This window comes from Lepisosteus oculatus, chromosome 17 (assembly GCF_040954835.1).
Source record: "Lepisosteus oculatus isolate fLepOcu1 chromosome 17, fLepOcu1.hap2, whole genome shotgun sequence".
Classification (NCBI taxonomy): domain Eukaryota; kingdom Metazoa; phylum Chordata; class Actinopteri; order Semionotiformes; family Lepisosteidae; genus Lepisosteus; species Lepisosteus oculatus.
In genome coordinates this window covers 4,262,480-4,288,313 of record NC_090712.1, presented here as the reverse complement: position 1 = coordinate 4,288,313, position 25,834 = coordinate 4,262,480, and the positions used below count along the sequence as shown (strand labels likewise).

Below are 25,834 nucleotides of genomic sequence, written 5' to 3'. Positions count from 1 at the left end.
ACTTCAGAAAACAAAACAGAAACAACGCGCAGGTTATTCGTTTTACAAAGTCAAGCAGTTCCACCGGGCATGCACTTCGGCTGGAGCTAACTACTGAGCACAGCACGGTCACATCTGAGAAGACACAGGCACCTTGAAACGAGAAAACATCAGCATACCTTTGGCTCCGAAATGCTAGACAGTTGGGGCTGAAACCAGTAGTAGTTGTGGAAGGAGCAGATGGACTATCGGCGCTCGCATTCGGTGGGGCTTTTTATATGTAGAGATCAGGAAAAATTGTCCTCTGCAAAGTAAAAACCAAGAGCCTTCAAGATTCCCATGCAGATTAGCGTTTCCACCAGCATGAGCTAAAATTGATGCTATCAGTGAACGTGCAGCTCTGAGGTCAATAAGGTCCACGGAGAATTCTTCCTCATGCTCCCCCCCCGAGTCTCTTACAACTGTTCAGTGCAGGAGAGCGACTGGGACTAGGGTAACGACCTGAGCGCGGCTGTGCGCCTTAAGACGGAGTTGTTACCCAGCTCCTCTCTCTCTCTCTCAGCTGTCTGCTGCCAGAATATTTTCCGATTTCCGATGGTTTCGCAGGCTCTGAGACAGGGAGAGAGACTAGACTTGCAATGCATCATGGCTCCCTGCCAACCCCTTCTTATCAGGAACAAGACCCTCCCACATAACTGATCTCCCTGAAAAGACTGAAACTTTCGGTTCTCCGCGATTTGTAACGCCTTTGAAACCTTGCCGATTAAAAAGAAAAACTGTTCGTGATCCGTTCTTGCACTTAAAACCCAACGTCAACGTGTAGCTGCCGCTGATCCTGAACATCTTTTAGCTGCTGTTAAAAGTGTCTTTCTAGTTTAGATGGGCTTAGAGTGCCCCAAGTAGTGCTGTGTGCTGATGTGATCAATTGTAACAGTTCAGTTGTTACAATAAAAGTTGTTACCAAAACTATTGTCCCAAACTTTGAAATATCTATTCGTACAATTATGACGTTTAAAATATTTAAAAAACATAAAAATACATGCGAAAACAATTTTATGCGCATGGTATAATTATACAGTAAAGCTGGATGTTATGCTGGTTGTTTATACCGAGTCTTGTCTTAAATTGAATATAGGAGTTTGTGTTCAAAGTTGTAAAATTAGTAGGCTACTGTGTTACTGGACTGTAATAAAGTTGTAGTACAAGCGTCGTACCCAGTCACCGGGAAACCGCAATGTAACGGTACTGATTTCTCTCGCAGTACGTACAGTACTGTACGTTAAGCGATGTGTAGAGTTTCAAAAATCAAAAAGACCCTTTTTACCACAACTTCACTGAATTTCAAAAGCTGCTTTGCAGTTCCTGAAATACTTTCAAAAGATGTAAACTATACGTTGACTAACATAACATTTTATAGAGCGTTTAGGATCGTGAATTAGAATTTGATCTCATTGTCTTGCCTGGCACAATAAAGGGATAAAATCTAAGTATGAGGCAATACACCGAGTGCTTCTAGGTCCTTCTAAATTCCATAATATCTTACTTACTCTAATTGCAGACATAGAAAACGTCTTGGTACTAAATTAAGACCCCCAGACACACACACGTCTTGAATTCATCCCATGTAAACATTGAGAGACCTAATTACCAGATGAGCAACCACCTACAGTAGTTGTCTGACAGATCAAAGGGCAGTCCATCAAGATATCTGCAGTGTGTTTTGATTGGGTATTTTCTTGGAAACAGGCACCATTTCAATTAATTGTTATGTAATCTTTTTTAATCTGCATAAGCCTTAATTCATTATAATATATCATGGTTTTCCTTTAATTGTTTTTCACAAGACAAACACATTATCATGATAATTACAATACAATATAGGCATATGGATATGACACATTAAGTCACTCCAAATGTTTCATCACTTGTAATGTAACCCAGAACTTCATTAACATTTAATGTACCCTTATGCAGTATGTTCGCACATAATTTTATCTCTTTAGTTTACTGTACTATATATTTTATTTGGTATTCTGACCAAAGAAATATCCCAGTTTTTGCTATTTCAGCTTTAAAGGGGCAGAAACATTTTTGTCACAAAAAGTGAATATTCCTACTTAATTTCTTACTACAAACAGTAAAGTACTGTAATTCAAATTTTCTGCTGTGCATTGGAAATATTCACAGCAGTAAAATAGGGCAAAGCTAAACAGCAGTACTCTCCAATGTTGCAATGTAATGGAAATATTTGTACAACTTGCAGTTCAGAAGGAAACTTTCCATCAAAAGATCAACTCATGATTTCTACCTGCTCATAAACAATTAAAAACAAAAAAGTAAACAAGTCACATTCCAGAGTTTCACAGAACCAGGCTTTGCTCATTTAAAGTCTGTTGCAGTAAAAGTGTGAATTTAATTGGCAATATCCATATACAGTGTATGTTAATACAACCACTTTAAAACAATTGTAATAATCAGAACTGAAATGTAGCCCTTTTCTCATTTAACTCAATTGATGCTCTGGAACATTGGTTGTCATCCTAATTGGGCTTAATGATCATTTACATTGCTTGCTTTGTTTTTCATAAACTTATGAAAGAAAACAGCTGTGACGATTTGACAAATATTTTAATTTATATTTATTTCTGTCTATAGCGGTTGTTCAGGCAATGTACTGTAGATGACAGCAGGAAGTCAGTGGAAAGGATTAGTGGTCGGCCTATAGCTCCTGTTGTACTGGAAGCCTAGAAGGCAGAAAGGTGGAATATAACCTTTATCAATGGAGTGTAAACTGGTTAGTCTCACCTGCTGTAAATCCTTAGTAGTTTACAAAATCTATTTTTATTGCTCCATTTCACATAGATTTCTTATTGTGCATTTAACACATCTCAAAAGTATATGTTTTGCAGCACAAAAATGAGCCCCTTAACCATTGGGTTGTACAGAGAGGAAAAATGTCAATGATGAGGACCACCTGACAATGAGTCGATTCAATTTGATCGGGAAATGCGATGGTTTGGAGATCACGACACTTAAGAATTTCTGTGCATGTATAATATACTTAGACTTGTTGTGACTACATTTGTAAAGTTTGCGATCAATGTTATATAAATATGGCAAAATAACAAGCTTGTTTTCTTCTCACTCAGACTAAACTGTATTAGTAACATTCAACATTGGCTATAACAGTAGAAAACATTATTTGAGGCTTTGAGTAAATTGTTGATGTTCATAATGTACTGTATATAGTAACTCCTGTTTGTATCAAAGCTGTCTAAAATGATGCACAGTATTTATAGTTAAATACCTACATACTTTAGGTCTAAATTATATCTACTGTATATACTGTATTAAGATTTCTAAAATAGTAACATGTCTTTTAATATCTTTGTGCCAGTTTTCCATTGCACTTTCCAGGAGAATAAAAAACGTTTTACTAACCTCTTGATACATCAACAATGAGAAAAATAAACCAAAGTTGGTTAAGGAAGGCAGCATATTGTATCAAAAAGATACATAGCAAAAGATGGTACTGCATAATGTGCTCTCAAGACCTTGGCAACAGAAAAGGCTGCTGCTCAATAGATTTTTAACAATCACACACTTATAATACAGGTACCAATAACCAGGAGTAGTTTAGGGAGACCTCAAGACAGAACAGCTTCATGGCTGCATGTACAGGTACAGTATATGCTGACCATATTATCACAGACTTCTAATCAATGATATGCTTTAAAGCTGCAATGCAGTGCCATTATTCAGCAGCTCTGTTCCAATGAGCCTAAATTGCAAACAATCCATCAGCCTGGCCAGCAGGCAAGATGTAGATTTCTATAAAGTCACACTTCAGTGATGGGGGACAGAACATGGTCACTGGTGAAACCCACCCGTTAATGTCCCACGAGAAAACGGCCCATGTAATTCAGAGGTTAGGGTTGCATTACTAATGTAAGAGCTTAAGTAACAATTTAATGCCAATATTAATTATGCTATTAATTATGAGTATACATGTATTCCTATATTATTTTCTGTTGGAGGTGTCTCATGCCTTACTGACCACTCCATAAATATGGTTCATTAGTGAAGATCTTAAATCCACCTGCTGGACACTTGATGAATTGCTCCATTGAGGAAAACGTTAAAACACTGCATACTCTGTAGGTTTAGCCATCACATACTGTAAATGCATTCGAGTATAGCACTAATGTATTTCCCCTTGTGACTTTTTCTCATTGAGCTTTGAGATACGTTTTTTGGACTATTTAATTTGCAGCAACAGAGTATGTGCCCAATGGAAAAGACTTGATTTGAAAACAGCCTTGAGAACAGAAAATGTGTTTTTCCTCTTCTTCATCATTTGATTACATGTTTGGTGTTGTACAATGAGTTAATAACCCCCATTTGGCATGCTCAGTCTGTCCTTTGCTGATTAGATTAACATCCCTCAGTCAATTCCTAGCCACTAGCTACACAGTACTTCCTGTCATAGGGCAACTGAAGGCTATCAGGGTCTCTAGGGGTCAACCTTGAAGAACAGACTATGCCTTGCCATACACCCACACAAATTTAGGCTCGGGAGAACTGCTGTAGTTTCAATGGTACTGATTCTGTCTCACAAAGTTCTTGCGAATGACCGGTGAGACTGCTCAGGTAGAGTTTTAGCTGAATTTGTGGAAACAACAACAATTAGCCTTCAGTTGGGAGTTGAGGGTGAGTTGCTGGTCAACAGAAAATGGGTCTCTTGCTACTTTTTAAAAAGATTCTTGCTCCTGTAACTCGCCATTGCCTGTGAATGTCAGTCACCCGACCACCTGATCAGTCTGCTGATCCCACACTTTGTTAGATGTGACGTGGTCAGAGCGAAACCCGCAGCAGGAGGACTTTCCGATGGAAACGATGAATCGTCAATTCTCGCATAAGGACAGAGGAAACAGACACTTGTCGCACTGTGCAACTTATTTGGAGGCCATTTTGGATTAGTTGTTGGTTAACTGTACTGGGAAGTTGCCTTTCTGCTCGGGGAAAATCATTCTCCTTCAGAACAACAAAAAAATAATAATGAAAAGGGGTATTGGTACAGTACAATTATGTCAGTATTACAAATCATCTTACTGTACAATAATCCATACCTTTCATCTGCACTGCATAAACCTATACACTCTATTGCCAGAACATATTTCTGAATGAAAACATAGCATTCCTTTTAAATCCCAATCAAAATGCAGCTACTAATTAAGCACTGTAATTACATGCAGTAAAAGGGGAACAGCAAAAATAAAGAAACATCATTTACCACAAACAAGTCTTTTAATATCTTTTAATACCTCTCTTAATATCACTGTTAAGATATCTTGTGTGATATCTAGACACCCATTTATCTTATAACCATGCTGTAGTTGATAGGACAGGACTGTAATTCATAGAAGTGGAATTTTCCACAGGCTATATTTATATATATAGGAGTATTTGGATAACTCCAATATCCAATGGAACATATTTTACTACTGTTTCTCTGCCACTGGGTCATGGATACTAGAGGTAGAGTAGCTTTTGCCTTTGAGCAATTATTGTGTCTCCAGCAGGTATCAAATAAGACAAATAAATACTACCTGTCCTATGAATTGAAATTTTAATATTCAGTATTCCTCTGTTACAATATCTCTTCTATAATTTGCAATCTCCAGTGCAGTGTAATACATAATAAAGTTACTGTGCATCCATGAGGAGTATTAATCAGGAGCAGTTTAATTACACTGCTTCTTTTAATGTCAAAATACACTCCAAGATTCTTTTTAAAGATACTTTTTAAATGTTTGTGGTTATGTGTTTGTTTATTTATGATAAATATGTGAGGAACCTTTTATTCAAGAAGAAATGACATGGGGAATTGTACTGGTGATGCACAATGCATAGTGTTTCATGGATTTTGAAGGCATTATGCAGCATTAATTTGCTTTGGCTGTACAGTTCCAAGCTGTCAGGTTTTTGACATATTGTAGAATAATGATCTTAGAAAATCCAAAGTATTGAACTGCACAGTGCACACATTAGTATATGGAAATGAGAGCGAGCTGTAGGTATAGAGCACAGTATTAAAGAAAGCAAACATAAAATCTTTATGCATAACTCCATGTTTCACTTCAAATATAAGATTCCTTGCCTTTTATTAAAAACAGAAAACTAAAAGAATAATAAAAAAATTATCAACTATCATTAAAAGAATATGAAAAAAGTAACTCTCCTAATTGAATACAGAGATACAGTATAAGACTAATTCACCATACAACAGTGGGATTTCATGTTTTATCACAACAAAAGAACTTAGTTATATGCCACCTAATTATGGCAGTAAGAGTCAGGTCCCCATAGAGTGACAGCAAGCTCAACAGACTACCAACCACAGAACTGCATCATGTTAGAAGCTCAAGTGAACATTCTTTGAATTATGCTCAAAAAGACAGAGATGAAGAGTTCAGCTCTCATTCCAGTACATTTCGACTCAAGGTGGATTCAGAGACATCTATTGATGCAGGTCCAGTTTTAGAAGGGCAAGAGTATGATCCTGAATTTGTCAGATCTTCAAAACAGAATACAGTACAAATACAGTAACAGCATTGGCCATATCTAAGCCTATTCTTTCTACTACCCAATCCATAAAACAAAGTCATTTGACATCTTCTTAATGAAGGAACTCACAGAAGGTTCTGTGTGTTCAGTCTGAAAAAAAAATGTGTGTCTTTATTAAAACTCTGCTTTTCTTCTTGAGATGAAAAACATGACACTAGGCCCCAGCAGTCATGTTGAGTCACCACAGTGCAGGCGACGTTCACCTCAAATAACTTCACAGTGGTTTTTAAGTTGATTACGGACAAGAGGCTGGACAGCCACTGAAGTGAACTTGTTCCTTTAGTCAGTGGCATTTTTCACTATCAATTAAGATGGGTCATGGTGTGTAGAAATCACACTTCCTAAAAAAGAAAATTAATGGAAAAGAGTAAAAATATTTGACCTGTTGTTGTCAAAAATGAAGAGGTGACTTGAACCATAAAAAGACTAGAGGGTCACGTTCATTATTGTATTATTGAGCCATGTTCTGCATTTCAAATGTATGAAAGCTGTAGATTGGAAATAAAAACCTTTATAGCTAAAATGGGTATCAAAATTAAGAGTAGCTTTTAAAAAAGTATATATTGGCTCCTTAAACTTTCAGATCAGACCTACAGTAACTTCAACCTAATGAGTCCTCAGATAGTACAGTGTTTTATTAGTATCTCCCATCACTCCCATCAGAGGCCTCTCTGAATCAAAATCAGCACGGTAATATTACTGTTTCTGTATGACTGTGGTAGCCTCGTGCATGTCCACTGTACAAAACACTAGTTTGTTTTAATTTAACTGGTGGGTACAGAACATCATTAACACAAAGCATTAGGAGGACCCTCACACATGCAACATGTGCATGATAATGTCTATGTAAATCACATAAAGTAACAAAATAAAATAAATCCAGGGCATCTTAAAGACAGTATAGAAGAAAACATTCTTAAATTTCAAATTATTCCAGACAATAAATGAGGTTCAAAAAAGGTTCAAATCCTAAGTGAGACACTGCAGTTGCATCTTTGAGCAAGATACTTCAACCAAATTGCTCCAGTAAAACATCGTGCTGTCCAAATGGAGCAAATGGAAGTAGCTTTGGTTAAAAGCACCAGCCAAATAAAATTAGCAATTCATTCTATTTTTAGGTTACGAAAATACTGGCAAATGCACTTTGGGTGTTTTTAACTGTTGGAGTGGGGCTTCTTTATTACTATTACTTTAGAAAGCACACAACTACGATGTCACACAATCACAGTGGGTTAGCAGGCGCACGTCACCACTGGTTTTGCAATCATTACGAAACATGAACCCCAATAGTCCCAGCTGAAGACTTTCTGCTGTTACTGAAGTTCATCTGTAAGAGAGCCACGGAAAAGGATAAAAGCCATATGAGGTCAATCATCTCTGATACTGGCGTTCTTGGAATTGCTAAGATTGTACAGTCCACTGCACAGTATCAGGAACAGCATAATTACTGCGTCTGCAGAGCAACAGATTAACTCAGTACCTAATTAAAGATGTATAGAAGGAGGCATGCCTAGAGCTTGATGTAAGTTTTTAAATGAATGTATGGGGGTCAGGACTGTCAAACTGTGGAGGTGAAGAGAAGTTTTATACACGTTCCAAATTCAAGCACTTGTCATGTCTTAAAAAAAGGAACTACTTCACTAATGTTATTGGAAATAACACAATATTCCAGCACTGTGCATAATACAGGGATAGTGTTTATTTTCTAATATTTATTGAGCGGGTATTGAGCAAAGTAGAACACTGAATGTGGCAAGAAGGGAGATTTTTAGAATTTGTACCTTTAACGCTCACAAGGTTATGTAAGCATTCACGGTATTGAGTTAGAAAGGCTTTGAATCATGTCTTATAGCTGCCCCTCCAATTTCTAAACTGAGAATTGTGTCGGAGGGTGAAACAGCTGCCATTCTGAGCCTGCGTTCAAATTGTGATTAGAGTTGTGCGATTTGTGAGTCTTCAGGATGTGATTTTAAGTTTATCCTGCTATACAATATACTCAATTAATAGAGGAAGTATTGTATGAAGATAAGAAGAGCACTAGAATAGAAGTCACTATTCACATTCATACTAAAATACCTGTAGAGGTAAGATACCATCCCACTAATACAGAGAAAGTAGATAATCCTCAGGTACAAATACCTCAGTCAAGCAATTCTTCAGTCCCCTTCCACTGTGAAGAAATAAAAGATGTCCTCCTTTTGGCTTTTACAGACAAGCCGAGATGCACATGACCAGTGGGTACCAAGTTAGAGCTGAAGATTTCGGGAGCTGAGTAGCCATTAACAGCTCAAATATAATTTAATTTGAAGTTGTTTCCCCTCTGCGTAGATAAAGAACATACGTTTAAATCTGTATGGCTTGCTAATACTAAGCTTTTTAGTAATACAAAAGCAAAATTATTCAATGGCCAAGGTTTGCCTCAGAAATCTAAAGCTTCTGCACAGAAAAACAAAGCGTTCCTTTGAAAACCCGCATCGAAATGTCAGGCAGCGAGCACTTTGCTGCTGCAAAGTCTTATTGAGGCAGACGTTTTTTGTCAGAATATACTGCATATACTGTAGGGAGAGAGCTTATTTATAACAGTTGCTGACAATCCGCAGCTATTGGCAAAATTTTGGCACAGTAAAAATTAGCATTATGAAGTATTACATAAACTAATATTGCTTTAAGCCATTACAGTCAATCTATTGATGAGAGAAACAGGGTGCTGTAGAATTTGTGTTGTGAAAACTCCACAGTGTTTTAGTATTTTTTCTGCTGAATGAGCATTGCAGTGGCTAATGTCAGAGCACAACTAGAAGACATTCAGCAGGGGGAGCACACTGCTGTCTCTGAGCTCTGAGCCAAGGACCTTGAAAACACAGAATGACCTTCATATTTCTCAGGCATCATTATACGCTGAAACAGCTTTTATAATCCATTTACACTCAGTGTCAAGAAATGAATTTGTTATTATTCTCTCATTGGAAAAAAACCCCTCTTTATTCAGACGTGTAGATAGCTGATCTAGTGGTATGTTTTTTTTCTCCTTTTTTTTTAAACATGCAGATTGTAGTATGCTTTATGTGTTAACACCTATGCTTGTAAAACATAAATCTGTGACCTACTGTGAATTCCCGTTATTACTCTCCTTGCAGAATTTGAGAGGGCTTGAGAAGAAAAATTTGTGATGGGAATACAGAACTCAGGATATGTCTACAGGACAGTGGCCAAAGAAAACATTTTCACCATTCGTTGCTTTCAACACCTGATTAAAATTGTGTTTAATGTCACAAATGTGTTCCTTCAAAGCTATGAAATAATTAACACTCTATCATGTCTGGATGAGCTTTTCCTAAGAGCAAGACAGTGCAGCCATATCGCAGGCAGGTGCACCCAGATGAAGGGGTGGGACTTAGTGTGGCTTCCCCTAGGTTGCAGAGACCACCCTTTTGAAAACAACCCACAGTATAAACGACCTACAGGTGATTACAGAAATGATGTAAAGTTTGTGTTATTTTCAAAAAGGAACACACAAGAAAGTTAGGCAAGACAGGACACTGAATAGTTAGTGACTGTTACAGTAGTCTCTCTAAACAAAATACCTAAGGGAACAAGCAATTCAGCTCATGAGCTCTTGGGTATATCTACATTTCCACATGCATATCTGAAATAAAGATTGCTGAATAGTTGTTTGTGTTTACATTTCATACAATTCTATTTATACTGGGATTCAACAGCTACTGCATATGCCGTTAAATATTGATTGTTTCACAGCTTTGCAAATGTTTTAACATTTTCCACTTCTCCCCACTCACCTTGCAGCAGAATGATACAAATGATATTCAGTGCGATATTTTACACCATTTAGATAATATGGACTTCAGAGGAGGAAACAATACCAAAACAATGATAGGGTATTTCCAGTGTCCCTTCTTGCGTTTATATGGACTAGATGAAAAAGTGCTTAGATTCATATAGTGTACACACACGTCTACGATATGAGCATATACAAAAATCTGTGCTTTAAATTTGGAAGCCATTCCACTTACTGTATGTAATGCCCTTGAAATAGTCCTTGGCAGCAATAGCCTGGCAATTTTTTTGATCACCATCCATACATTGTGTGTAATGCACAGCACCCGAGGAACAAAATATTTTAAAACGGAAGTGAATAATAAGCTATAAAAATATTCCAGGAGACAAGTTAAACAGGGACCGCTGCTTTTTAACTAATCAATATATTGTGCATTAGCTAAATTATGCATTAGTATATTTATATTCCTTCAGTCTTCATATACAGTACTTTCCATTTAATAATACGGATATAAATATAACTGTATTTGACCTTACAATAATGCATCGAAAGAAGCAATTAGGATTCTTCAAAGAAAGGTTCAGTATTAGCTGCTTCTACAGTATTAAACATTTACAAAGCAGGAAGAGGAGCAGCAACTAACTCCTTCCTAAGTGTACCTGAAATTAAGCTGTACTGTACATGCTTGATGCAGGGTCTCCAGAATATTTAGAAATAAGACTGTGAAGGTGATATACTGTACAATGCCACAAAATATTGACAATGCTACAGTAACGTAAAAAAATATTTAAACTTTGTGCGCTTATATACAGTAATATATAATTATACATAATTATCTTAAGATACTACTATTACTTTGTAGATTTTATTACGTTTTCAATTTCACTTTGAGATTTTCCATGTTTTTTAATGATGTTTGAGGTCCCCACCACCACCACCTTTTCCCATACTGCCAGCAAGATATTTTTTGCCAAGGAAATATTAAATCTGACGCAGGGCAGTGGAGAGAATGCTAGAAGCTTATGAAAACCATTTCTCCGCATGGCAAGCTCCAAGCTTACATTAAGCCCAACAGGATGTGATTCATCATTGCAAGTAAAAGGGAAAACAATTTGTTTCAGTATTAAATGTCTTTTTTTTCTATACCAAAAAAGCTTAGGAAAATAATGCAGCCACACAGTATTTTATTAATTCAGGATCCAATTCATGTTCCTTCAGTATTTGACAAGCTTTCATTTTTGTTACTTATTTATACATTTTCATGCACATGTTCTGAGGCAATGAAGATTAGGGCTGTAGCCCTTTTGCTAACTTTCTGGGATTACAGTGGTCAGAAAATATCAAGCAAAAAGACGAAACTACTAAAAAGTAATTTAATCTTGTGACTTAAAAAGGGATGTATGCTATTAATCAAAAATCAAAACGTATTAAGTTTACTGGGTTCATAGCAGTTGTCCAGCCCATAATGACAAGATTCATTGAAGAGCACAAATTCCTCTTTGGAACAGCTTCATTCTGCTTTTTAAATTTCAGTGCTATGTAGCTGGTTTCCCCAAAAAAGTGCAAAACAAGCTGCTACTCACCTCTGTGTAGTCCCTGCAGATCTGTGAAACTGGGTAGGAAAAGGAACCTCATATAGTAACTTCACTACATTTAACAGAAAGACATGATTTGAGGTGCTTGTCCTACAAGTGTCTCTAAACATGGTTTGCATAGCTGGTCAGAGCTTATCTCCCCCTTTCTCAGTCTGCTTCCATACATGGACCTGTTCCTAACAGTTACTCCAGGCTGTGGAAATGTTGCTATCTGGCAGCTTCTGGCCGAACCAGCACATGAAAGATAACCTCCTCTCTCTGGCTGGTACTTTCTTGTCGACAACAGAAGCGCCAGTTTCCCAGCAGGATACTCCACATGTGCCACAGTTATTTTCCCTTACACCCACAACCTGCAGAAGACACTTATGGCTATTAGCGATCTCCCTAGAGCTACAAATTGTGTATTTTTCTTGTGCCATCGAGAACCATTTTATTCCTTTATGCTCAGGAAGCCATGGCCTGCGAAAGGACATTATTATCCAGAGTCAGGGTACTGGACAACAGGTGTCCAACACCATTTAATCTCTTCACTTAAGCTCCCTATGCATTTTGTTAACCATGTCTTCTTCCCTTCCAATGAGTTCCTCTTAATGCATGTCCTGAAGGGCTCTGTTTGACCCCTCCAGCTCCTCTTCAGGGCCCATTTCCAGTGTTGCAAAGTGGCAACCGTGTAAAAGTGATATATCAGCCAATCACAAACTGCTCCTCCACGGGGCCTGAAGGCTTCGAGGTCATTGCTAATGGCACTGATGCATGAAGGGGTGTATTCAGCACCGTGGCAAGCAGTAATGATTTCTCCCAGTTTGTGTATGTATGCATATGTGAAGGGTGAAAAAGAATATTACTGTGGCAAACTGATACAGGAGAATTATAAAATGCCTCTGTCATAGCTCCCAGGTCTTCTGCAGAGCAGAAAAGCAGATTCTGAGCCCTGCAAAGGTACCCTGTAGCAATCTTGACACCTTTAAGATCAGCTAATATCCAGTAGGTCAGTTTAATTACCAAGCCCTTGGTTTTATTCCTTTTGTGAAGCATTAAGAAGTCTAAATTTAAGAAACTTTGGGTAAGATAGTGAACTGGCCCCATCAAGCTTTCCTTTTTTATATCACACCTTGAAACTGCTGACAAACATAACATTTAGGAGTTTAAATTGCAATTTGCAATTACAAATAATTATACTGTAGAATACAGCTACAAATATCGCAGAGGACTGCTAAAACCTTCTCTTTTTCTAAACATACAGTGGTATCTCAAAGGATCATGCACAAGTAACTGTGAAACAATACAACAGCTATCTGTTAACAGTTAATGCAACCCAAAATAGAGTACAAAATAGTAAAATTATGTTTATAACAAAAGTACAGAGTTTAATCCCAATACTTGTACTTCATTTGGAAACATTGCTGTCTTGCTCCCACAGCAGTCATGATGTGGTGCTCTGTATTGTAGGACTATTCATATAAAACGATCACGTACTGCACATTTGATAGCAGAATGAAACTTTAATTTCATTGAACAAATGAGTACCGGAGCTGTTTTGAAACAATAGTTTGTTTCAGTTCTATAGAACATTTGTATTGAGCAAGGTATCTAACAAAAGCAGAGATTTGTTCTGCAATTGGGCAAGAATAACATTATCTTTATAACATAATAAAACTATACATTTAAGACTTGACAGCCCTGATCAGAAGTTATTTTAGCTGGAGGACTGTACTAATACAGGACTGAAATATGATGTTCATTGCTTTTCAACAGTATACCATCCTATTAACTATTGCAAATGGGCTTAAACATTTGCAGGGCTACGCTTGGATTATATTTCTTTTGTCGAAATGCAAGGTTCATCTATTTCTTCCTCAGAAAAGCGGTTTCTCCTTTGGGGCAATCATTACGTTGTCTTGTTCTTCTAAAAGGAACGATAACTTTAACAGATGAAAAGGAAGGCCTGTCAGTTCTCAAACTTAATGTCAGGCTCAATATCTTTTCTCTAAGAAGGCTTGCAAGCTAACTGCTTCATAAAGGAGAGGTATTGATTTTTATCAGCATTGTACACACTTCAGACCTCCTCAGTTAGTTCCAATATTCAGCAGCTAGAATAGTAGGTCTAAACCGTTGAAGTCCTCAAAGATGGGCTGCCATGTTCGTTTTGTTTGCAGGTGCATAGTGCCAGGGCAAAGGCAGGAGCAGTTGGCCAGCTTAGCAAACTCACATCAGAAAATGACAGGAGGGCACAAGTGTCCCGGGGACGGGGAGTCTTGTCATACAACAGACAGCACTTGCAAGAAATGTCCAGTTTCCAGAGAACAAAACGGTGCCTGTAAAGTTTGTCTCCAAAGCACATGCCATTCTCTGAAACTGTTTTAAAAATATTTTATTACATCACTGTTTACAGCATGCATTGCAAAGTAAAAAAAAAACAACTACGTTTTTCCTCCATCCCTCAGTCCCCCTGAAAGCATCTGCGTTCATGCATGCTTCTGACTCGGGGAACATCCCTTATCGTTCAGCTGGAGAGCTGTTTGAAAACAAAAACTGGAAGAACAAGCAAGTCCTCGAAAAAACATTGACTGCCGATTTGGAAAAATCGATAGCAGAAAACAAAAATGGATTTTTGCTATTAAAAGCAATTAGGAGGGTCATTTTAAAAAGGACCCTCTTCCTCAATGGTAAAAGATCCTGTCACTACAAATCAAACAACAGATTCGTTATTTCCTCCAATTGGAGTTTCATTACTGGTCCCAGTAAGCGACACAATCTGCTGAACAGAAATGGTTACATAAATTCACACAGTTGGGATAGAAGAAATGGGCTTTTGTAATATTTCAAAATGCTTTCAGGCATGGTGCAACTAATTAGAAAATAAATAAACCATGATCACTAGGGAACGTTGCAACCAAAGTATGGCTCTCCTTTGCACAAGAAGGCTGTTCTCATGCATCTGTTGAAGACATATAGAAGTGTAGAGCATTCAGAGCATTAATGAAATCTAACAGAAATGTTCTTCCATGTGCAGGCGAAAGACATTTTCTAAAATAATAATAATTAAAAGGTTGAATCTAAAGTACTGGAGCTCCAGGCTTCCACACATTCAAACCAATCTGTACAATCTGCTTTCAACTTGATTTCTTTATATCACTGGTTTCCTTAGTGCTGTGGCTTTTATGCAAATACTTCATGCAGGTTAATAGGGTCAGTGGGATATTCAAAATTATAGGGCTGTCAAAAGTGCATTTCAGCTGAACACAACTAGGCATTACTCGGGCTTTCATTATCAAGAAAAAAGAAAACTGCAGCATACTTCAGAATTCTGGAATAAGACCTGTTAACCAATTGTGAACCTCATACAATTCTGTTTTCTTAAAATATGAAGACAGAAAAATGTGGCATGAAAATCTGGGTAACCGTTTTTGGACATTAGAGAACAAATACAATAGAGAGTGTCTCACATTTGCCGAGTCTTTAGGACAAGGTCAATTTACACCTACAGTAAGTGGTAAAACATTACTAATATTTAGAAATTTATATTCTTTGTTAAATATCATTTAATTTGGAAAATTAAAAAAAGGAAACCCAATCCCTGTGTTTTTTTTACGTTTCGCTTTATAAAACAAAGTTTTTATAAATATATGTTTATAAGTAATGATACTTTTCTCTTATGAAGAGCATTTTCCGTGAACAGGAGCCACTTATCTACGCAAAGGGCTGTGGATGTCTAAAAGAAGTGGCCCAACCATGTTGTTGAAGCTGATACACTGCCTTCCTTCAGCTGATTGAGAACCTTGGATCAATAATTTACTAACTAATAAGCTACTAACTGTCAATCTACATGTTCTAAATGGTCACTTCTCATTTTTAACCTTTCTTATATTTATTCATAAACAGCAGTGTTTTGAAATCAAAATCAGATTAAGGCTTAATTTACACATTGTTTTATTATTATCTCTGCTAATTAATTGTCCAGCAAAATATCTGCAAAAAGCCTTTCAAAACAAATGTTCCTCACCTTCAGCATCGAGAAGGCTTATTACAATTTCTTTTTGTCTGAATAACAAAAAAAAAGTAAAATAATCATACAGCAATTGTGTCAAGTAATTTAAACAGCAAGAAGACAATGTCAGAGACACAAAACAGGAAATGTATTCAAAACACAAAACACAAATATATTCAAGACCAGAAATCTGTTCTGCGCTCTGCAAAGGATGGACAATTGTTTCTATCTAAGGCCTGAAGTTTTTCCTTCTGTAACTAGACAGTTGGAAACACATTGTGGTGTAAATACCTAAACTGTATCTCTAGACCTGGATAGACAGTGATCTGAACAGTTTTCATATAACCTCTACTCCATCCCTTTCCTATGAAAGCTTTAGGGATCAAATGTCATGAAGATGAACCCAAACAAGAGGACAGTGAACTGTTTGGTTCACCTCTCACGTTTAGCAGTGGGTGCCTTTGTGATGGGAAAAACTGGAAAATAGGACACAATGCACGGAGTGGCTGAGTCTCCAGCATTGTCTGAGATTCACCTGGAATTTAAAATTAGTCTCCTATCTCTTGTCACAAGCACCTTGGATGATTTAGGATTTCTAAAACTGGATTTCCCCCACTTGCTCTCATTACTCTTCTGAGTCACAGTAGAGACATTAGGAGAAAGACTGAGGGAAAAAAAAGTAGCGGGGATGTGATATGTCAATGCATTTACGCATGGGAATTCCAGCTTAGTACCAGATTGTTTCAGCTCATTATGACATAAGGCTATGGGGATTGCCATCTCAACTTGAAACCTAAAAAATCTACAAACAGTCGAGTTACAATTACTATAGGTGGAGAATGTGTACTGTACATAATCAGCATTACTCTTCTGGACATTCAAAAACACCGCATACCAGCTACCAGGACTGCGTATTTCCAAAGTATCTCTTGATGCAGTTCTTCATGAAGAGAATCAGTACAACACGGGAATAACTGGACTCTTATTCCTGGACCTTAATGCAATTTGCATTTTAGCAACAATAACTGAATTTCTGTTATAAACAACTAAAACAAATGTGTTTCTTGACACATTAGAGTTAAATAAGTAAAGCACAACAGTATTGTGTTTTTAAGTGATGGTTTTCACACAAGAATTGTATTATCCTGGGGGAAACGTTTTTTATCCAACTTTTTTTTCTTGAAAAGTAGAACTGATGGGAGAACTCGCTTTAAGTCCTTATTCTCTGCTATTGGCAAACTGTGGACAAACCACCCACACACAGCACAGAACTGGCTCAGTTTGCTTAAAATATTACAGCAAGGCCCCAAGTGCCAGGGAGACAGGTGTGACAGGCATGTTCAGTGACTGAAAGGTTTATTAGAATAATTTCATAGCAACTTGACTCAATAGACGTTAAGTTGTAGAAAACGGCTCAGGTGATAAGGTTACAAACAAAAGGATTTACAGTATTTCATCTGCTGTAGTTCGTTTACTAGTTAACTTAGTGGCATGAATTTCTCACCTAGCAGTTATGTAAAACATACTGTACCAGGGTATCTACTTCAACAACATGGCAGGATAGTTTGTTCCATTCTCCAACAGCCCTTCTGTATGTGTAAATATGTGCCTCCCGTCCTCGGCTTTAACTGTTCGCTGAACACAGAGTAAAATATTTACATTTTCTTTATCCTAACATTATAGGTGATATATGTGATTGGGGGACAGCTCCTAGAGACACATAAACACCTTACATCTCAGATATTTACACGCTTTGTGTAAATAAAAGTCTCTCGATTACTGCAGGCATTGACGCAGAGATTGCAGATAAACACAAGAGGAAAGATTGGTATTTACAGAGGAGCCTGAGGCACAGTGACATTTAGACACTCTCCAGATTACCAGATGGTGAAAGTGTGGTTGGTGCTACAGAGGTCTGGCTTAGAAAACACCCTCTGTCCAATAAACCATGGCAGGCAGGGGATTGAGCACATCAAAACACATCAAGTTACCTTGAGCAGACGGACAGATCAAGCAGAGAGCAGAGCCATAGTGAAATAAACCACTGGGTACGACTCCAGATCATACTTGTTGTGTCACATTCCAAGAAGTGATTGTGAATGAGCCTGTTCAGAAAGCTCAGCTATTGTTAAAGCAAATTCAGATCAGCCCTGCAACCAGTCATCTAATGACTATGGTGATACAGACATGAGTTTTCCAGTTCAAACAATTGTCTTGCTTCTGGATACTATAGCACCCTTCTTTTGGATATCTATGAAATTAAACAAATCTACATGTCTATGTATTTAATTTCTATGTCATTATGTATCACAAGCTGAGAAACATGCCCCTCTGCAGGTTTAATTGTGGAAGCTGTCAGCTGCTGCAATATCTTACATTGAGAATCATGTGTACTGAATCAGCAGGCTTACCTCTGATGCCATACAGACATCTCAGCACTTGTACAATCATACTACTACTGCCTTGTGACATACAAAACCTTTGTCTTTCCCTTGAAGATGCTGAAAATCTGCATCACGCTCTTCCGTCTTCCTGCCTGTTCTACTGAAATGTTGAACTCCCATCACACTCCATCAAAAGGCTCCAGCTGGTGAAGAAATACAGCAGCCAGAATCCTAACTCATACTGCACAGCATGAATGTGTTACTCCCCACTTGGCAACACAAAGCTGCCCTCTCATCTGGTTTTGAATCTTATCCAAGATTCTTCTCCTAACTCACTGAGCTCCCTGTAACATCTGCCCTGACCAATAACAGAAATTAAAGGATGTTTTAAAGGCACTGCTACCTAAGTTCTGTGGCCATCCCGAGACCTTGAGTAAGAGAACATTTCATCCCCAACATGGCAAGTTCCTCAGGCTACTGATGAAATGATTTTTTGTTGGCCGCAGGCTCCTTCTGGTCACTCAGCAGAATTCTTCCAACAACTATCGGGTTTGGAATTTGCAAATGAGACGTGGGCAAAAACTCCGACATAACATGATTTATCCCCAATTAGACCGACTTAAACTTTAATGAGACTTTTTTTAGACGTTTTTTGCATTCAGTCCACAGCCTTTCAGGATATTCTGTTGCAGACAGCTGCCAAGAAATGAGGCAAACGCATATCTGCTTAATCTGTCTTAACCTTGTTTAATAAACCTCCAGTGTAACTATTTAAACACGTAGCTCTTACAGGTGACCAATTAGTGATTTCTAAAATGCAGGTGGGATTTACACTGTCTCTGTCACTCCTATAATAAGCTGTTCTAATTAACTGCTTTAATTGGGCTGCTTGGGGGCCCAAATTGCCTGAAGTCCAGACACCAGGTCATTGCAAAAATCTAAATGAGGAGGACTCTAAACCCAGCAGGGATAAATGATCATTTCTACCCTTATCCTACTCTTTAAAAGCTGAAAACCATAATTAAGTAAATAGTTTAATTAAGGGCTCAATTATCCTATGTAATTATGAGTTCAGGGGGAATGAAAACCAAAAGAAACAGGATTGGTAAACATATTCAGGTGGCTTTCCACTACTTATACTTTAAATGTGGAATTTGCATTAACAGCAGTGAATATATTTCTAAAAGTCAGAGATTATCTTCCGCAGTTTAGCAAAAATCAATGCCTCAACAGTTTGGGGAGTTCTGCATCTGATGTTCACCATTAAATGTTGTTTCCTGTACAAAAAGTTTTTTTTCCCATACAATTTTGAAATCCTTTCTTGTGAGTAGTGTTGGGTTACCCAAGCAGTGAAAAGACAGACTCATTTAAGTCAACCTGAAAGGCAAACTAGTTTACTGCAAGAGTCAAATAAAAGTAAAACTGGATCCATTTAATTGGTTTTTAAATTCCAGTACTGTAAGTATATGTTGCACCATACGCAAGGGGCGAAGTCATAAATTAGACTGAATATTCTAAAGATTAATTAGTGCAATTGATTGCTGTCATATACATCGTGGATATGCATGTAGCACTTAAATGAGATCTTCAGGGTACCAAGTATGATCTTGCACTGAGAGGACAAGTTGTTATTAATAATTTATAAGGCTGCTGAAGTGAGTGATTACAATCAAATGATTGGAGACCGACACCTAAGAACAAAGGTCGAATGTGATTTATCATTTTTCAAAGAAATTGTTTCTTGCATTACAATGGAAAGAGCAGAGGCTTACATGGCCTTCAATGATAATGTACATCGAACATCTTCCAAAAAACAGTTAATTTAGCAAATTTGTCAGGACAGTTACAAATGAGAGGAGGACATTTGCCATCTAGCTTGTTTGTAGGTATTTGATCCAATGATTTCTTCCAGTTGTTTCTTGAGGGTTAGAGCTGGGCCGTTTGATCCATGGTCCAACAAACCTGAGGGCAAAGAGTGGCCTCCTCTTCTCAGTTTTGAACACAACATAGCTTAGACAATTTCCTTTTCTATGCTTTTATCATCTAGATCTAATTGGGAATCGGCACATGTTTTAAAACTCGGATTTCCAGGAATAACTCCAATAACAATACAAAACATGGCAGCTGTTTAGTCATTTCCCATGTAATCAGTAACGATTGCAGGAGATGTGAATTTTCTCACCGAGTTCACCACTAGTCTTCAAGTGAGCTTGGTGAGTTGTAGGTCTTGCTGTTGGGCCAAGAGTCAAAAGAGATGACTCCCCTCTCAGTAGTGCTCAGCGACTTGTGTCCACAAAGCTAGTGACATCTTCCACTAGTGCTGTCTGGGACACAGAACTCAAGTTGTGCTATGAGCAATTCCCGGTACAGGAGTCCCTTAGGATTCCTTCCAAGCGCTCTTTTGGGAAAGGGTCAGTTCTGAATGAGGAATGAATGTAACTAGGTGGTAGTCACAATTGCAATCTCAAAAAGCTCACAGCATTGGACAGCTGTGTTCAGAAAAATTACAAATTAATTTCTCCCATTGTGTTTGCACTGTATCCCAAAGCCTTATTGTAATCGTGCTGTAAATTGCTTTGGGAGGCCTCTTTAAAAGGCACTGTATATATGTGTAAAGTTTATACATTTTTTAGCATAAATCTGACCCACAGAATTGGCTGAAACTCCATTGTGAAATAAGGACCATGAAGAACATTGAAATGGACAATAAGAGAAGGTCCACTTAGGTTCTAAGGTGGTAGGTAGCACTTCTTTGCACAAATAATTATGGGCACCTGGAATATTAAATTTAAAATGCTTACTTCCAACTTCTGCTGGAAGGCTGTTATATGTGATAATTTGACTGCAATCTTGTCATTATGGTTGGCCCTAAAATGCCACATTAGTAAGTGTGCAATTTATTCCCGGTTGATTACAGTTGAATATGAGCAGTTTAAGGTTTATAATGGCTATGAATTACATCTATTCACTCTGTTGCTTTAGTCACCTCAATTCCTCAACAATCTGCTCTGGCAGACCTTTTTATTTTCCCCCCACTTACAGCAAGAACCCTTGGCGTTTGGCCAAACCCATTCCCTCTAGCTGATAGTGGACTGACCAAAGCCACTGCCAGAATATGAAAATGCCTTGTGAGTATCAAACACTATCATTATATTGCAATGATTGAAAAACTAGAAAATAATAATTGTGTCCTTCAGTATCTCTGAAAATGGGCAAACCGTTGTCACAGGCTGCACAAAGTCCATTGGAGTGCTATCCTGAGATTAAGGAGCAGACCCCTATCAGAAACAGAACAATAAAACTAAAATACATGACTGCAGTACATACAGTGCCTTGCTAAAGCATTCACAGCCTTCCAATAATGTTCCATTTAATTGAATTACAGATAATACTGTGTATACACATTTTTAAACTGAATATTTTTAAACAAAATGTGAATGTCAAAACCTTTATTGGTGTTTTGTAAAAGTCTCTACCAACTTTATTCAACAAGTTAGACATAATTGAAATGGTGTTAATGCTTTGGCAAGGAACAGTACAGTATATCCTTTTTGAGTAGGGGAGTAGTAACAAAGTAGGGGTTCACAAATGCAAAAAACAGTCGAATCATCACCTCTCCCTCTACAGACCAACCCACCCCAAAGGATCTCAGATAAGGAAAAAGATCTGAGTCTACAGTTCAAGTTACAGTAGGTGGACAAAACTGTGAGCAAATATAGTTTTCACATGATCCACAGCAGAACTCCAAAACAACAGTCAAAGGTTAAGCTCTATGCTCACGGGTCCAAGCCTGGATTTCCCAAGCGACAGAAGCGACAGAAGCAACAGCGACAGAATTTCCCAAGCAAGAACACAATCGGCCAAAGGTAGGGTGGGAATAGGTGGCCAGGGATCAACTTGACCCCGGCGACCCCTACGGGGTCCCAGGAGCTTGGAGGCATGCAGTGCTGTCAGTGCAGCATGCTTCTCCTCCAAACTGTGCTGACCCTCCGATACAGGAGCGAGTTGCCTGGGGTGTGATTGTCAAACGGTTTGAAGGTGGGCGAGTCACATTTTCTCATTCTCCCCCTTGTGCGGTTGTGGGGTTTGTAGCTGCAAGCTTAAAGACACGATTCGTTATTCCATTTCAGGGGATGTAACAAAATAATTGGCAGCCGACAATTACATCACATTCTACAGACAGCTCTTGATAAATCCTCTTTGATCGAGAATGCTCATAAAGGCTTCGAGCCAACATAAACATACTGATTGGAAAGTTTTATAGCCATAAATGCCAAAGACAAACAGATATATTTGGCACCTGATCTGTGCATTAACCTAGAATACTTGCAGGCCAAAGAAATGGACTTATCAGATTTCTGTAATTTGCACAAAATCTGTTCTGTTTAGAAATTGGATGAAATCAATTCCTACAAAATACCTGGAGGTCAGTATGATGTAGGAGATTAAAACAGCTGTGCTACTGTAGGTATTCCTTCAGTAACAAGGGTTATTGCTAGAGTAAATGCAACAAGTTTACATGACCCTTATATTCCTGCCTCAAATGAGAAGAGACTACAAACAAAGGGATTGGCACTTTTGACCCCTCCTTAAGACCAAACAGTCAAAAGCGGTAGTGTCCATTTCTGTCCTCTAAATCTGTAGAATTGATCAGGGATTTCTGATCATCGACCATTTTTGGTGTTTTTCCACCAGTAGTATTTGTTTTTTAATTTCAAGGACCCTTAAATCATTTGCATCAGCTGGGAACTCCATCTGTTAAGGATCTGCCTTGGATTTTGTATCCTACTGTAAGTATTTTCATTCGATTTCTGGACAAAATGGATCCACATTTTCCCTACAGACCTCAGTGATTTCTTTGGATCTTTCCCCCTTTTGCCTTGTTTTAGTCCCTTTTGCTCAGTGATGAGGTTGGTGAAGTGAGTCTTTCTGGATTTCTGACTATCCTATAGTGTACTGCAAACAATCAGAGCAAAACTGGTAAAATCTGATGCATTTAAACTAAATAAATGTGGTGGGAAAGATAACAAGGAGAAAAATCTAACCCAGCATCACTCCAACAGGTCATGAGATTAACGCACAAGCAGCAGCTCATCATTAAATGTATGCAGTGCTGGTTTTAAACTGTAATTAAGATTTAACTAAGCTGAACAAAGTGCAGAAAAGCCTTTAAAAAGTAGCTGGCAGACAGTAGATATTAAAGAAACCCTCAAGGGAGTGAATTGTTCAAATTAATTTACTTAAAGTGATATGCTAGGCTTTAATCTTTAAACAGACCTGTAAATATCTTTTATGTTTAATGAACAAGCCTACATTTGTTTTTTACTTCAGGGCCATCTATACATTTTATTGTGGTGGAAGTGACAGTATTAAGGATTTTCTTCATCTAAAACTGTTGTGACACATTCACAAATGTATATACAGTATATTCAAAATTGAGGTGAAATATCAATGAGCTATGGATTCTCATTTTAAGAAATTCGTTACAAATGCAATAAAAAACAGTCTGCCTGGCTATCTGTCTGTCCATGCAGAGTATAAAAGAAAATTGACAGTAGATTATAAATAATTGTGTTCCACTAAATGGACACAGATGAGAAGCAGCAGAGAAACCTGCACGCTGAATACAAATAAATGGATCTCAGTCTGCCAGTCAACTCTTTGCTAATCAGCGGAGACACAGGCCTGATATAGGCTTGATTTAGGCAATTATCTTGTTTTCTGACACTAACAGAAGTTTGAGCTCACGAGAGGCAAGTGCGCACTGCATATCATGAAAGCATCCTATATTTAAATAAATAACCTGTGAATTTTTCAAAATGTGAAAACAACCCCATAATCCAGAAATGTCCGAGCAACAAGTACAGTCCCCCCACTGGCAATTTACCATGGCTCAGCAGCACCAGAAATCAGCTACTTTCTGGTAGAAGTCCAGGGTAACTGTCACGGCATTTGGCAGTCTAAAAGGAGCAGTGAACTCCAGGAGAGGTGCATCAGGGTGCTAAACCCATTATTGAAGGTAGGAACTGACAATTCAAGCAGTGATGCAGTTCAGAAGCTTACATGCTGTCTACTTAGCTTATCAGCATAGACAGGCATGACTCTGCCTGCAGCTCAAGTCAGCCTTCGCTGAGTTCACCACAAACTGTACTTTCCTCATTTCAACTCATCCTCCAGCACAAAGTCGCTGCACCTCTGTTTGCTTATCCCTGGCTCAGGGAGTCGAAGTGTGTAGTTTGCTCTCCCTTCTGTTCTCTGCTCCCCTGTGGTGGGACAACTGGTAAAAAGCCAGTTACTATGCTGTAGACGTAAAGAACATGGAGGACATGGGGTAATACAGTGGTATTCCTCAGACATGTTTTTCTGATGCAGTTTTGTGGAAGTTCTGGAGAGCTGCACGCCCATTACTTTCTGATACGATTTGTTGACCTAATATCAATCAAATTTGTAAAGTGTTACTCTATGCCTTTCATCTTTACAATAATATACTTTATGAAAAATAAAAAGTACCTTAAAAAATAAAAAAAGATGGGAAAAAAGGCTATGCTTTGTTAAAAGATTGGGCACAAAGTCAATGGAAGAGTGGAAACTATTTACACACACCATGTTTTTTATGGACCCAACCACAGAATTCCACAGCTTAGATGTAGAACTAGAAAAAGGTCATCCAACCTTGAATTTTCGACCAGGTCTGTAGCACAAACAGCAGGCCGGTATCTTCTGGTAGTAAGACATGAAAACAGGAAGTAAAAAGATCCCTCAAATACAGTGGATCAAGGAAGCGTAAAGGTTTGTACAGTATGTTAACAGTAAGTTGTTAAAATCCACTCTGTGACCAGTGCAATGACAGAGGCATGCAGAGGCATGACATACTGTAAGAACCCGATTCAGGTTTTGTGAGGACACTGTTTAAACAGCACAGTTTCGCCCGAGGTATTTTTAATCGAGCTATTTATCATAGATGTCAGTCCTAGAAAGCCCAAGGCATAGATGAGTTTGTCAGCACCAGACATGCTGTAGATTAGCAGGATCTGATTTCAGAAGTATTTTGTAAATGAAAAAGGATGTTTCAAATGGCACACAGAATACTATAGCTTAGTAGTGGAGTCAGAAAAGCACAGAAAGGTTTCAGACAAGAAAATTTGGAGGAAATTCTTCAGTGATTTAGTGACAACCTAAGACTTAAAATTAACATTCTAACATTAACATTATGTCTTATGCATTATTGGTCCCATTTTATTTGTATTAAGTAATTTTATACATACACAATCTGTACATGTTTTTATTACCTGTTGTTCTTAGATTTAAGCAATGACACTGCCATTTGAATATCATATGTAAATCTGAGCTTCATCAGTATAGAAGTTACATCAAATGCCATTTTAATGAAGGCATTGAGGCACACCAATACAACATCAGTGGTGGCACAGATATAATGACCAAGTAATACACACTGTCCACTATT

At 37.9% G+C, this 25,834-nt stretch overlaps 1 protein-coding gene across 5 annotated transcripts in view; it reads right to left on the bottom strand.

The window, feature by feature from the left end:
• The window catches only part of LOC102689135 (sodium/calcium exchanger 1), a 174,503-nt gene extending 155,934 nt beyond the window's left edge, over positions 1–18,569 (bottom strand). The window contains exons 1-2 of one of the 5 annotated variants that reach the window (XM_015362607.2): positions 11,986–12,112; positions 159–283 (exon numbers count right to left, since the gene is read on the bottom strand). The gene's annotated coding sequence lies outside the window, so the exon portion shown is untranslated. Of the gene's footprint in view, positions 1–158; positions 284–11,985; positions 12,116–18,396 lie in introns of those variants that run through there. The other 4 variants (XM_069179873.1, XM_015362608.2, XM_006638520.3 and 1 more) reach the window with 4 other exon arrangements.
• Between the last annotated feature and the right edge of the window lie 7,265 nt (positions 18,570–25,834).